At 38.7% G+C, this 14,507-nt stretch overlaps 1 protein-coding gene across 7 annotated transcripts in view; it reads left to right on the forward strand.

The window, feature by feature from the left end:
- The window catches only part of CENPP (centromere protein P), a 237,068-nt gene that overhangs the window by 99,911 nt on the left and 122,650 nt on the right, over positions 1–14,507 (forward strand). The gene's annotated exons all lie outside the window — the stretch shown is intronic.

Genomic DNA, 14,507 nt, shown 5'->3' on the forward strand with positions numbered 1-14,507 from the left:
AAATAACTCACAAGATTTATTTGGTTATACTTCAGACTTTTAAAAAGTGTATGGTGTTTCAGGAGATGTTCTGGCAATATTATAAAAATCTTATCTGTTATTTGAGACACTGGTCTGTAAAACGTGGCAAATCATATTTGGGCCAAGATTTCATCCCGTTACTGATCTTTTCCATATGTTTCCTATTAGTGTTTGTTCTTAAACCTCAGGCTTTCACACTGTATGTACTTTATCCAAAAATTATTCTATATGCCCTGATGGTTCTTTTGGAAGATTAATTTAAAATTAGCAGCTTAATTTTTCTTTAATTCTTTACTTAACTCTGAGACTTGAACTTGTGATAGTGATTATATTTTCATGTTCTTAACAAATGTGAAAATATTTATCAATAAATAGCTAGAACACTCAGAATTAAAAGTAGTATCTAGGAAATTTAAATAAGGTTGATGATGTCATCGAGTTTTAGTTTGGTAGGGGATGGGAGAGTTGGTTTGAGTCAGACCTTAGAGGGAAAATAGAAGCTGCAAGTAATTGTGATAGTTCACTGTTTCAGTTGGAGTTTATTTTATTTTTTAATTAGTTAATTTATTTTGGCCATGCTGTGGAGCTTGCAGGATCGTAGTTCCTCTACCAAGGACTGAACCCTTACCTGCAGCAGTGAAAGCACAGAGTCCTAACCAACTGGACTGCCAGGGAATTCCCTCAGTTGATGGTTATAATTGTAGCAGTTAGGGAGAAAAGTCAGTTGAATTGGTGAAAATCTAAATTACATTCTACGATTATAATTTGATTGAAGTAGATTCAAAATGTCAGAGCCAAATAATTAGTGCTGGCTAGGAAAGGTCTGACTGAGACCTAGTAATTATAGTAATAAGCCATAATAAACATTTTGAATTCATTTATTCATCCAGCTAGTACTTGTTGAACACCTACTTTATTCAAGGCAGTTTTAGTTGCTGAGGAGCTAGCAGCTAAAATAGTCTCCTTTTATCATGGAAGAGGAAGATAGAAAATAAACATATATCAAGTGGTGTGGAGTGCAATGGAAAAATGAATGAGCACAGAGGTATAAGTCAATAGTTCTCACACTACTGTGATGTATGCTGGTAAGGAATGGTGGTGTAACTGGCAGAACTGCTGGAGGGAGCTTACAGATAGGCAAGTTGAGGTGGTGGGAATGAAAGGCAACAGTTGTTTTAGATCTCATTAACACTTGACATTATCTGACTGTTTCCCCAATTTATTTGGTATATGAATATTACTTTTGATTTTAATTTCCATTTCCCTTATTACTAAACAGGTTGAACATTTTTTCAAATGTTTTTCAGCCATTTGGATTTTCTCTTCTGAGATATGCCTGTTAAATTTTTTTTTTTTTGGTTCATTTTTCTATTATGTTATTTGTCTTTCTGATTGATTTTTAGCGTTTCTTTTTTTATATATTATGGCTACCTATATGCATGACTGTGTCATTTTTCAGTTGATTGTCCTGGGTTTTTCAGGTACATATGAATCATATGCAAATGATGTTGTAACTTCTTTCTTAATATTTTTGAAGGGATAGCTTGTATTTCAAGAAGACATTTTGCAAATCGTTACTATTCAGACAACTAGACTGTTGATTTGTATTTCTCTCAGTTAACACCTAACTAAACCATGCGAGATAAAAATACAATTCAAATCAATAAACCACACAATAACAAAACTGGGAGATACCATAGAAACCTCATCATATAAGGAAGTAAAGAAAAGAATTTTATTTTTCTTTTAAATTAATTTCTTTATTTTAATTGGAGGCTAATTATTTTACAGTATTGTGGTGGGTTTTGCCATACATTGACATGAATCAGCCATGGGTGTTCATATGTGCCCCCATCCTGAACCTCTCCCCCTCCCCCCGTCCAGGGAATGTAAAATATGTATTTCCACAAAGCATGAGAAATCCAGAGCCTAAACCATTTAACTAGAAATTGGGGGTTAAAATAAACCAAATTCTCACCAAAAAAAAAAAAAAAAAGGAATTTTAAAGGCCAGTATACTATTAGCCACGAATGGCAGAGAGTACAAAGGAGCACTCAGAGGCATCCAGTACTCTCCACCCTCACACAAATTTCCAAAATAGTATATACAATTAAAAAGTAGTTGTGATGGTACTGATGAACCTATTTGCAGGTCAGCAGCAGAGATGCAGACATAGAGAACAGACTTATGGGCGTGGGGTTGGGGGTGAGGAGGAAGGAGAGGGTACGATGAATAGAGATAGGGGCATGAAAGCATATGCAGTACCAAACAGATAGGTAGCCAATGGACATTTGCTGTATGACTTAGGGAGCTCAAACTGGGCCTCCTGTAACAACCTAGAGGGGTAGGAGGAGGGAGGGAGGTTCAAGAGGGAGGAGACATGTGTATACCTATGGCTAATTCATATTGATGTATAGCAGAAACAAAAGTCATGTTGTAAAGCCATTATCCTTCAATTAAAAATAAATTTTTAAAAAGTTGGCTTGCCAATTCAGGAGAAGCAGAAAAATAAAGTTGTTGTTTATATAATCCATTCAATGTTTTGTTTTGTCTTTATTTTCACTGACTGGGAATAAAGTACAAAGCAATAGCATTTTCAGATTCAGGAAAAAGTGATAAGATGTGTTTCCCTTTGCCAAATTAATGAGAATGTTTTGTTTTGTTTTGTTTTGTTTGTTAAAGAGGATGGGATATGTGGATCCAGGGAGCAGAATTACTATTACTTATGTTTACTGAGTTCAGTTCAGTCACTCAGTCATGTCTGATTCTTTGCGACCCTATGGACTGCAAAACTCCAGGCTTCCCTGTCCATCACCAGTTCTTGGAGCCTACTCAAACGCATGTCCATCGAGTTGGTGATGCCATCCAACCATCTCATCCTCTGTCGTCCCCTTCTCCTCCCGCCTCCAATCTTCTCCTTCTCCTCCCGCCTCCAATCTTTCCCAGCATCAGGTGTTTTCCAATGAGTCGGTTCTTCACATCAGGTGGCCAAAGTATTGGAGTTTCAGCTTCATCATCAGTCTTTCCAATGAATATTCAGGACTGATTTTCTTTAGGATTGACTAGTTTGATCTCCTTGCAGTCCAAGGGACTCTTAAGAGTCTTCTCCAACACCACAGTTCAAAAGCATCAGTTCTTCAGCACTCAGCTTTCCTTATAGTCCAACTCTCACATCCATACATGACTACTGGAAAAATCATAGCCTTGACTAGATGGACCTTTATTGGCAAAGTAATGTTTCAGTTTTTTAATATGCTATGTAGGTTGGTCATAGCTTTTCTTCCAAGGAGCAAGTGTCTTTTAATTTCATGGCTGTAGTCATCATTTGCAGTGATTTTGAAACTCCCAAAAATAAAGTGTCACTGTTTCCATTGTTTCCCCGTCTTTTACCATGAAGTGATGGGACTGGATTCCATGATCTTAGTTTTCTGAATGTTAAGTTTTAAGCCAACTTTTTCACTTTTCTCTTTCACTTTCATCCAGGGGCTCTTTAGTTCTTCTTCGCTTCTGCCATAAGGGTGGCGTATCTGAGGTTATTGATATTTTCCCCGGCAATCTTGATTCTAGCTTGTGCTTCATCCAGCCTGGCATTTCTCGTGATGTACTCTGCACAGAAGTTAAATAAGCATGGTGACAATATACAGTCTTGACGTACTCCTTTCCCAATTTGGAACCAGTCTGTTGTTCCATGTCCAGTTCTAACTGTTGCTTCTTGACCTGCATACAGATTTCTCAGGAGGCAGGTCAAGTGGTCTGGTATTCCCATCTCTTGAAGAATTTTTCACAGTTTGTTGTGATCCACGCAGTCAAAGACTTTGGCATGGTCAATCAAGCAAAAGTAGATGTTTTCCTGGAACTCTCTTGCTTTTTTGATGATCCAGCAGATGTTGGCAATTTGATCTCTGGTTCCTCTGCTTTTTCTAAATCCAGCTTGAACATCTGGAAGTTCATGGTTTGCATACTGTTGCAGCCTGGCTTGGAGAATTTTGAGCATTACTTTACTAGCATGTGAGATGAGTGCAGTTGTGCAGTAGTTTGAATGTTCTTTGGTATTGCCTTTCTTTGGGATTGGAATGTTTACTCAGGTTAACAGTTATTAAGGAAATTTTTAGGAGATGGTTATATTGCCAGTGGCAAAGTTCTGGGATGGGTATGTCTGCTTGGTGCAGTGAGTGAATGAATGAATATTTGCTGGATGAAGTGGGAGTATGAACTAGAAGGGAGCATGGAAGAACCTTCTGGAGTGATAGAAATCTTTTATATCTTGATCTCCTTTGAACAAATGGTGCTAAGACAACTGGGTCACATGTAAAAATTTAGTGAAAATGGAATAAAGATCTAAGTTTCAGAGCTAATACTATTACATTTCAGAAGAAAAATTAGTCATTATGACCTTGGGTTAGGTAGGCATCAGTTTCTTAGATGTGACCCTGAAAGCATAAGAAACAGAAGAAAAATAGATAAATTGGGTACCTTTAAAATTTAGATTTTTTTTTTTCTGTACCAAAAGATACCACAAGAGTGGGGGGGGGGGGAACAACACCCACACGTGGGGAAAAAAGTTTGCAAATCATATATGTGATTAAGAACCTGTGTCTAGAATAGTTAATAAACTCATACAAGTCAATAATAATGATAATGACCAATTTTAAAATGACTGGAGGATCTAAATAAATGTTTCTCCAAAGATAACAAATGATCAATAAGTACATGAAAAGATGCTTAACATCACTGATCATCAGGAAAATGCACATTAGAACCACAGTGAGGTACTACCTCATGTTTTCTAGTAGCTGAAGTAAAATATATGGACAACTGTGAGTATTGGTGATAATGTGGAAAAATTAGAATCTATATATATTGCTGATGAAAATTTAAAATGGCACAGCCGCTTTGGAAAACAATCTACAGTTCCTCAAATAATTGAACATAAAGTTGCCACTTGACCAGTCAGTTTTACTCCTAACTGTATACCCAGGAAAAGTGAAGATATATGTTCACACAAAAACTGTGTGTACATAATTATAGCAGCATATTTATAATAGCCAAAAGGTAAAAACAAATGTCCATCAACTGATGTATGGATGAATTAAAGTGGTCCATTCATACAATGGAGTATTGCTGCTGCTGCTAAGTCGCTTCAGTCGTGTCCAACTCTGTGCAACCCCATAGATGGCAGCCCACCAGGTTACCCCGTCCCTGGGATTCTCCAGGCAAGAACACTGGAATGGGTTGCCATTTCCTTCTCCAATGCATGAAGATGAAAAGTGAAAGTGAAGTCGCTCAGTTGTGTCCGACTCTTAGCGACCCCATGGACCGCAGCCTACCAGACTCCTCCATCCGTGGGATTTTCCAGGCAAGAGTACTGGAGTGGGGTGCCATAGCCTTCTCCGTATGAAATGTCCAGAATAGGCAAATTGATAAAAACAGTGGATTTGTGGTTACTCAAGAAAAGTTATGACCAACCTAGATAGCATATTGAAAAGCAGAGACATTACTTTGCCAACAAAGGTCCATCTAGTCAAGGCTATGGTTTTTCCAGTGGTCATGTATGGATGTGAGAGTTGGACTGTGAAGAAAGCTGAGCACCGAAGAATTGATGCTTCTGAACTGTGGTATTGGAGAAGACTCTTGAGAGTCCCTTAAACTGCAAGGAGATCCAACCAGTCCATTCTGAAGGAGATCAGCCCTGGGGTTTCTTTGGAAGGAATGATGCTAAAGCTGAGACTCCAGTACTTTGGCCACCTCATTTGAAGAGTTGACTCATTGGAAAAGACTCTGATGCTGGGAGGGATTGGGGGCAGGAGGAGAAGAAGATGACAGAGGATGACATGGCTGGGTGGCATCACTGACTCGATGCACACGCGTTGGGAAAACTCCGGGATTTGGTGATGGACAGGGAGGCCTGGCGTGCTGCGATTCATGGGGTCGCAAAGAGTCGGACACAACTGAGTGACTGAACTGAACTGAACTGAAGGCTGGGAATAAATGAAAAGTGATTTTAATCAGGACAGGATTTCCTTCTGAAGTGACAAAAATGTTCTGAAATTAATTTTGTGATGACTGCTAACCTTGAATATGTTAAAAATCTTTGAGCTATATGCTGTTTTTTGAACTGTATGCTTTAAATGGTGAATTGTATGATATGTGAATTATACCTCAAATAATGCTGTTATTAAAAATAGTAATAATGATGAGAGTGTAAATGAATATAATTGGCTATGAGAATTCCCAGATTGCTCAGTGGTAAAGAATCCACCTTCCAGTGTAGGAGCTGCAGGAGATGTGGGTTCAATCCCTGGGTCAGGAAGAGCCCCTGGAGAAGGAAATGGTAGCCCACTCCAGTATTCTTGCCTGGAAAATCCCCCGGACAGAGGAGCCTAGTGGTCTACCATGCATGGGGTCCCAAAGAGTTAGACATAACTGAACATCCTTACACACACGTAAGTTGGTCCTTTTAAAAATTGAGTCAGATGTACATGAAAGTTCATTTTAGTGTTTTTCTGCTTTTGCTTCCATTATAAATTTTCCTTATTAAAAAAAAAATCTCCAAACCATAATTCAAAGTCACACTTATCCCAATGTTCATTGCAGCACTATTTATTAGGTTGGTGAAAAAGTAACTGCTGTTTCATATTATTAATTTTAAATCATTATAGGGCTCAGACACATCTTTATTAGTCAAAATAGGAACCATTACAATCTAACCCTTATGGCAGAAAGTGAAGAGGAACTAAAAAGCCTCTTGATGAAAGTGAAAGAGGAGAGTAAAAAAGTTGGCTTAAAGCTCAACATTCAGAAAACAAAGATCATGGCATCTGGTCCCAACACTTCACAGGAAATAGATGGGGAAACAGTGGAAACAGTGTCAAACTTTATCTTTTTGGGCTCCAAAATCATTGCAGATGGTGACTGCAGCCATGAAATTAAAAGACGCTTACTCCTTGGAAGAAAAGTTATGACCAACCTAGATAGCATATTCAAAAGCAGAGACATTACTTTGCCAACAAAGGTTTGTCTAGTCAAGGCTATGGTTTTTCCTGTGGTCATGTATGGATGTGAGAGTTGGACTGTGAAGAAAGCTGAGCACCGAAGAATTGATGCTTTTGAATTGTGGTGTTGGAGAAGACTCTTGAGAGTCCCTTGGACTGCAAGGAGATCCAACCAGTCTATCCTAAAGGAGATCAGTCCTGGATGTTCTTTGGAAGGACTGATGCTGAAGCTGAAACTCCAGTACTTTGGCCACCTCATGTGAAGAGTTGACTCATTGGAAAAGACTCTGATGCTGGGAGGGATTGGGGGCAGGAGGAGAAGGGGACGACAGAGGATGAGGTGGCTGGATGGCATCACTGACTTGATGGACGTGAGTCTGAGTGAACTCTGGGAGTTGGTGATGGACAGGGAGGCCTGGCGTGCTGCGATTCATGGGGTCACAGAGTCAGACACGACTGAGCGACTGAACTGAACAATCTACACATTTTTGCCAATGATAAATAGTTTTCATGTAGTGTAAAAATCTATGCTTTAGGATTCGCTGAACTTTTGGAAAGCATTTTCTATATGCTGCTGGTTGTGGAAGCATTTTCCCTGCAAAAAGTGTTTGAGAGGCTTGAAGAAGTAGTAGTCGGTTGACGAGCGGTCAGGTGAATATGGAGGACGAGGCAAAACTCCTTAGCCCAGTTCAATCAAACAAAGTATTGATTGTGTGATGTGTGGTTGAACGTTGTCATGGAGAATTGAGCCCATTCTGTTGACCCGTGCGGGCTGCAAGCATTGCAGTTTTCTGTATATCTCATTGATTTGCTGAGCATATTTCTCAGATATATGGTTTTGCCAGGATTCAGAAAGCTATAATGGACCACTCTGACAGGAGATCACCAAACTTTGACCATGATCTTTTTCTGCCGCTGGTTTGACTTTGAGAAGTGCTTTGGAACTTCTCAGTTCAGCCACTGAACTGGTCACCACTGGTTGTCGTATAAAATCTACTTTTCATTGAATGTCACAATCCAATTGAGAAATGGTTCATTGTTGCACAGAATAAGAGAAGCCAACACTTCAAAACAGCCTTTTTTTTTTTTTTTTTTTTTTTCAGTCAGCTCATGAGGCAACACTGAGTTTTTTCAGCTTTCCAATTTGATTTAAGTGCAGGCTGTAGAGAGGTTGACATTGAGTTCTTCAGCAACTTCTCATGTCGTTGTAAGAGGATAAGCTTTGGTGATTGCTCTCAGTTGGTCGTTGTCAACTTCTGATGCCAGCCACTGTGCTCCTCATCTTCAAGACTCTCGTCTCCTTTGCAAAACTTCTTGAAACACCACTGCACTGTACGTTCATTAGCAGTTCCTCAGCCAAATGTGTTGATGTTGCAAGTTATCTCTGCTGCTTTATGACCCATTTTGAATGGAATAAGCAAATCACTTGAATTTGCTTTTTGTGTTACATCATTTCCCTAGTCTAAAATACATATACATTGAATTTATATTATGTGTAATATAAATATAAAGCAAGTAATAAGTAATTAGCAAAAAAACTTAAAGTAAGAAATGCACATTAAAATGGTGCATAACATAACCACATTTACTTAAGAATGTATTCCAATATAAAGCAGCAAAATTCAACAGTATAATACCACAATTACTTTTGCACCAACCTAATACAATAGCCAATACAATTTTTCATTCCAATCCCAAAGAAAGGCAATGCCAAGGAATGCTCAAACTACTGCACAATTGCACTCATCTCACACGCTAGTAAAGTAATGCTCAAAATTCTCCAAGCCAGGCTTCAGCAATATGTGAACCGTGAACTTCCTGATGTTCAAGCTGGTTTTAGAAAAGGCAGAGGAACCAGAGATCAAATTGCCAACATCCACTGGATCATGGAAAAAGCAAGAGAGTTCCAGAAAAGCATCTATTTCTGCTTTATTGACTATGCCAAAGCCTTTGACTGTGTGGATCACAATAAACTGTGGAAAATCCTGAAAGAGATGGGAATACCAGACCACCTGATCTGCCTCTTGAGAAATTTGTATGCAGGTCAGGAAGCAACAGTTAGAACTGGACATGGAACAACAGACTGGTTCCAAATAGGAAAAGGAGTTCGTCAAGGCTGTGTATTGCCACCCTGTTTATTTAACTTCTATGCAGAGTACATCATGAGAAACGCTGGACTGGAAGAAACACAAGCTGGAGTCAAGATTGCCAGGAGAAATATCAATAACCTCAGATATGCAAATGACACCACCCTTATGGCAGAAAGTGAAGAGGAACTAAAAAGCCTCTTGATGAAAGTGAAAGAGGAGAGTGAAAAGGTTGGCTTAAAGCTCAACATTCAGAAAACGAAGATCATGACATCCGGTCCCATCACTTCATGGGAAATAGATGGGGAAACAGTGGAAACAGTGTCAGACTTTACTTTTCTGGGCTCCAAAATCACTGCAGATGGTGACTGCAGCCATGAAATTAAAAGATGTTTACTCCTTGGAAGGAAAGTTATGACCAACCTAGATAGCATATTCAAAAGCAGAGACATTATTTTGCCAACAAAGGTCCATCTAGTCAAGGCTATGGTTTTTCCTGTGGTCATGTATGGATGTGAGAGTTGGACTGTGAAGAAAGCTGAGCACTGAAGAATTGATGCTTTTGAACTGTGGTGTTGGAGAAGACTCTTGAGAGTCCCTTGGACTGCAAGGAGATCCAACCAATCCATTCTGAAGGAGATCAGCCCTGGGATTTCTTTGGAAGGAATGATGCTAAAGCTGAAACTCCAGTACTTTGGCCACCTCATGCGAAGAGTTGACTCATTGGAAAGGACTCTGATGCTGGGAGGGATTGGGGGCAGGAGGAGAAGGGGACGACAGAGGATGAGATGGCTGGATGGCATCACTGATTCGATGGATGTGAGTCTGAGTGAACTCCGGGAGTTGCTGATGGACAGAGAGGCCTGGCGTGCTGCAATTCATGGGGTCGCAAAGAGTCGGACACGACTGATCGACTGATCTGATCTGATCTGATCTGAATACAATAGCCAGGAAATAAAGGCAACCTAGATGTCCATTGACAGATGAATGGATAAAGAAGTTGTGGTACATATATATATATATACAATGGAATATTGCTCAGCCATAAAAAGAGATGAATTTGTGTTAGTTGAACTGAGGTGGATGAACCTGAAGCCTGTTATACAGAGTAAAGTAAGTCAGAAAGAGAAAGACTCTTGAGAGTCCCTTGGACTGCAAGGAGATCCAACCAGTCCATTCTGAAGGAGATCAGCCCTGGGATTTCTTTGGAAGGAATGATGCTAAATATCGCATATTAATGCATATATATGGAATCTAGGAAAATGATACTGATGAAACTATTTGCAGAGCAGGAATAAAGACACAGGTGTAGAGAACGGACTTGTGGACAGAGCAAGGGAAGGAGAGGGTGGGACGAACTGAGAGAGTAGCATTGAAATATATGCATTACCATATGTAAAATTCATAGCTAGTGGGAAGTTACTGCATAACACAGGGAGCTCAGCCTGGTGCTCTGTGATGACTTAGAGGGGTGGGATTCCCCCGACTATGGAAGGGCTCATTTTCAAGCAGTTGTCTTTATTTTCTTTCTTTTTTTTTTTTTTTTTTTTTTTGATGTCCTTTATTTTTTTTTTATTTTTTAAATTTTATTTTATTTTTAAACTTTACATAACTGTATTAGTTTTGCCAAATATCAAAATGAATCCACCACAGGTATACATGTGTTCCCCATCCTGAACCCTCCTCCCTCCTCCCTCCCCATTCCATCCCTCTGGGTCGTCCCAGTGCACCAGCCCCAAGCATCCAGTATCATGCATTGAACCTGGACTGGCAACTCATTTCATACATGATATTTTACATGTTTCAATGCCATTCTCCCAAATCTTCCCACCCTCTCCCTCTCCCACAGAGTCCATAAGACTCTTCTATACATCAGTGTCTCTTTTGCTGTCTCGTACACAGGGTTATTGTTACCATCTTTCTAAATTCCATATATATGCGTTAGTATACTGTATTGGTGTTTTTCTTTCTGGCTTACTTCACTCTGTATAATAGGCTCAAGCAGTTGTCTTTATTTTCATATTATTATTTCACCAAGGGAGAGATGTTACTGCTTACCTTGTTACAGCACTGTTCAGAGCTAATTGGGTGGGAGGATCTGTTTCATTTAGAGTTCTCCAGAGCCTGTGATAGACACTATAATGAATCCTTTCGATAACACTGAATACATTGGGAGAAAATGCCACCTGCCCCTGTTTCAGAGTGGTGTGGGACACACAATGCACCTGTATCAGGTAAGTATACGTCTGTGAGAGAGCTGCAGGTGGGGGGGGGGGGGCGCGCATCTAGGATGAAAAGAAAGACATGTAGGATAAAAACACATTGCTTTGTTAGAGTGAGGATAAAGGCTTTTTATTTCCATTCAATAAACACCCTTTGTTGATTCCAGAAGTATGTTTTGAGGTAACAAAGTGTGCTACCCTTTGGTGGGAGAGAGAAAAGGGATGCAAACCTAACTAAAACATAATACTGGGCCTTCCTTGGCAGTCCAGTGGTTAAGAGTTTGCCTTCCAACTCAGGGGTTGCTGGTTCGATCCCTGGTTGGGGAAGTAAGATCCCATGTGCCTCTTGGCCAAAAAACCAGAACATTAAACAGAAGCAGTATTGTAGCAAATTCAATAAAGACTTTAAAAATGGTCCATATAAAAAAAAAATCTTAAAAAAGAATACAGTGCTTACAATCAAGATATTTACAATTCTGTAGAGAATATGAAGGGAAAAAGCCCATATTTAAATAGCCACAATAAGTTAAGATTATGATAAGTGCAAAAGATAAGCATATTAAAATACTGGGAAGGTTCTGGAGATGGGATGTGAGAAACCACATCTGTTTGTGGGAGAATCAGGAGGATGAACTGAGAAGGGTGAACTTTGACACAGACAATTGAAGTTGGAAAAGATTTTGACAGATGCATATGATGTGGTATTAATAAAGTCACAGAAGCCAGAAAATACAGAGCATATTTGAGAAATAGCAAATAATTTTCAACTGGAGTATAAAAATATGTAAACATGAAATAAAAACCTCAAAAATCATAGATAATCTTGAAAGGTGAATTAAGCATTTTTTGTAATTTTATAATCAATGGGAACTATTATAGTCTTTTGATAAAGGACTGACATAATCCAGATAGCACGTAAATCTGTTTGGTTAGTCATGATAGAGTTGAATTGGCAAAATGAGGCCAGGAACTTATTTTGATACTCCAAATAAAAAATAAAATGATTTGTGGTATGGTGAATGAGAATAAAAAGGAAGGAATGGATGCAAGTAACATGGGAGGTAGAGCAGGAATGGCACTTGCTGAAGTTTAAAACTAGAAAGATTGGGGGAAAGAAGAGCTCAAGAGAGTCTGTGTAGGTTTGAAAGAAATTGTTTTTGATGTTGATTTTTATTGAATTTTATATCTCCCAACTGTTTGGATTTTGAGAGTTTGTTACTCCCCAGCAAAATCCTCTTTTGAGAGGTGGATTTCAGAGGCCTCACCTGAAACATTATGGCTAATGTTTAGAAATGCATCAGTTTATCAGGAGCAAAGTGAAGAGGCCAAAGTAGTATTGAGGAGGAACACTAGCCATTAAAGAGCAACCTGAAAGGCGTGGTGTGTGGGAGCCAATAAGCGTAGAATCTCCAGGAGGAAGCACTGTCCACTATTTTATATGCTTGATCTCACTAACTAAAACATTAGTGTGTTATCATGGTTAGAAGCTTTGAGCTAGACTGCTGGGATCAAATTGTAGATAGGTAAAGGTACCTGCCTCATAGGGCTGTTGTGAGGATTAAATGAATAAATGCAAGTAAGGCATTTGGAAGAATATCTGAAAATGTTCTTTACACACCGCCAAGATAAGACAATTCTTTTACCAAAAAATGGAATTAGAAAGGAAAGAAAAATAATGCTGTAGTTTAAGGAGAAACAAAATTGATTTTTTTAAAAAAGCTTTTAGCAACTTCAGGTGATTTTCTAAAAGTATTACATTTGTTTTGTAAATTCTGTGATCTTTTTTACTGTAGTATTTGGAAGGAAATAAAGGTAGATAGCCTCTGAGATTTTTTTTTCTGCCTGGAAGCCCTTAGTAAACTCAGTAAGTTGCAGTAATTCATTTGCTTCCAAACTTTAACAGATTTTTAGTGGGTAATATTTTGTATTTACCATAAAATATGATTAAGAAAACTTAATACAGTTTTGGGTGGTTATGCTTTTATTACTGATTTGCTTTTTGCAAACTTACAACCAAAAATGATTAACACCTGTGGGATGAAAAACACAGACATTAACTACAGGAAATTAATTTTAGTGGTTTCAGGAATCATTTCCAGTAGTTCGAAAATTTTGCTGCCTTTCCTTTTTAAAAAGAAAAGCTTCTTTCTTTTAAGCTTTTCTATTCAGATCACAGGGCTTCCCAGGTGGCTAAGTGGTAAAGAGTCCTCCTGCCAATGCAGAAGCCACAGGAGACATGGGTTTGATCCCTGTGTTGGGAAGATCCCCTGGAGGAGGAAATGACAACCTGATCCGGTATCCTTGCCAGAATAATAGCGTGGACAGAGGAGCCTGGTGAACTACAGTCTATGGGGTCCCAAAGAATCAGACACAACTGAGTGACTGAACAAACATGTTCAGATCATAGACTAATTTATTTGTTTAGATGATTCTAACCTTAGCACTAACTTATACATTTAATTATTAATTCCCAAAGCTGGATTATTACAATTTCAGTGAATTTCTACTTATGTTCTCATAAGTGGCATGATGTCACATCTTATTTTTATGATATATTGTAGAAAATGAATTTTATTTGTTAAAACTATTAGAACTTTAGAACATTTTAATTTTAAGATGATTGTTATTGTTATATATCCTTTTTAAAAGATTTGTTTATTTTTTGGCTCTGTTGGGTCTTCATTGCATGCAGGCGTTCTCTAGTTGCAGTGAACACAGCCTACTCTTTGTTGCAGTGTGCAGGCTTCTCATCGCTGTGGCTTCTCTTGTCGCAGAGCGCAGGCTCCAGGTGCATGGACTCTAGAGTGTTGGCCCAGTAATTGTGGCGCATAGACTGAGTTGCTCCACAGCATGTGGGATCTTCCCCAACCAGGGATTGAACCAGTGTCCACCACATTGCAAAGCGAATTCTTAATCATTGGATCACCAGGGAAGCCCTGTTATGAATTTTTTTTTGCTTTTAGACCTCATAATCTTTCATTTTTCTTGTCAGTAAATTATTGTCCAGTATAATAGTTAAGCATATTTCATGAATCTTTATGGTTTACAGAGCATTTTTCATACACTTTTTTCATTCAGTTCTTACAGCAACCTATCAGATCAGTAGTGTCATCCCTACCCTTTTTAGATGAGAAGACAGGTTCAAAGAGATGGTGATTAGCTCAAGGCTATAAATGGAACTGGAT

This window comes from Bubalus kerabau, chromosome 4 (assembly GCF_029407905.1).
Source record: "Bubalus kerabau isolate K-KA32 ecotype Philippines breed swamp buffalo chromosome 4, PCC_UOA_SB_1v2, whole genome shotgun sequence".
Lineage (NCBI taxonomy): Eukaryota > Metazoa > Chordata > Mammalia > Artiodactyla > Bovidae > Bubalus > Bubalus kerabau.